Genomic DNA, 940 nt, shown 5'->3' on the forward strand with positions numbered 1-940 from the left:
ACATGTGTGCAACTTTTTGTGTGCAGGGTGGTCAATAAAAATGTGTGTGTTGACAGCACAGCCAGGATAGTGGAAAATGGCTTGAGTCACCGATGGACAGGATTGCATCCTCCACAGTGAGAACTGTCTACCCCTCCCATTCCCAGAGCCCTCAAGCAAACCTATCACAATGGGGTGATTCTCTCCTGTGCAAGGAATCTGAGAATCTGCATATTTCTGGGGTGAAGCCTGTCAACATCTTTTATAGCACTAGGCACCTACGTAGACCGTCAGTAACTCCTGTAGTTTTTGGATGCATGACGGTTTTTGTACTATTAAAGTTTATGCCTTCCTTAATTGTGTGTGTGTGTGTATGTGTGTGTTTGTGTTTAGCTGTTTCAAAAAAACTTATTTTTTCAAGTAATCTTTACACCCAGTCTGGGGCTTGCACTCACAACCCTGAGATCAAGCGTTGCGTGCTCTACCAAATGAGCCAGCCAGTTGCTCCTATATTTAGCTTTTTAAAAATAATTTTTATTTTTTCTTTTTATCTGAGTATAGTTGACATGCAATGTTACATTAGTTTCAGGTGTACAACTTAGTGATTTGACAGATTTATACATTGTGCTGTGTTCACCACGAGTATACCTACCATCAGTGGCACACTTCACGATTTTGTGTGTCTTCCTTGAACAGGTGCCACGCTAATCTTCTCTGTATTGTTCAAATTTTAGTACATGTGCTGCCAAAGCAAGCACCTTAATTGTGTATTTTTTAGGCTTATTGCATGTTACTGGGCTGGAAAGGGTTATCAGTACAAGTTCAATTGGGGTTGGCTTCTATTGCTGCTGATTTGAAATGTGTGGGGAATATGAGATTCCATGGCATAATGATCAACACTCTGGACTTCCAAATGTGTGGGGTAGTTCTGTGTTTTTTGTTAAAACAGCAGATGAGTTTT

General features: G+C 40.6%; 1 non-coding gene across 1 annotated transcript; it reads right to left on the reverse strand.

The window, feature by feature from the left end:
• Positions 1-630: 630 nt before the first annotated feature.
• On the reverse strand, positions 631-737 carry LOC144222669 (U6 spliceosomal RNA). Its single transcript, XR_013332457.1, has one exon. It is a non-coding gene; the product is annotated as a U6 spliceosomal RNA (small nuclear RNA).
• Between the last annotated feature and the right edge of the window lie 203 nt (positions 738-940).

The sequence above is a fragment of the Crocuta crocuta genome, unplaced genomic scaffold (assembly GCF_008692635.1).
Source record: "Crocuta crocuta isolate KB4526 unplaced genomic scaffold, BGI_CrCroc_1.0 scaffold303, whole genome shotgun sequence".
Taxonomy (NCBI): Eukaryota; Metazoa; Chordata; class Mammalia; order Carnivora; family Hyaenidae; genus Crocuta; species Crocuta crocuta.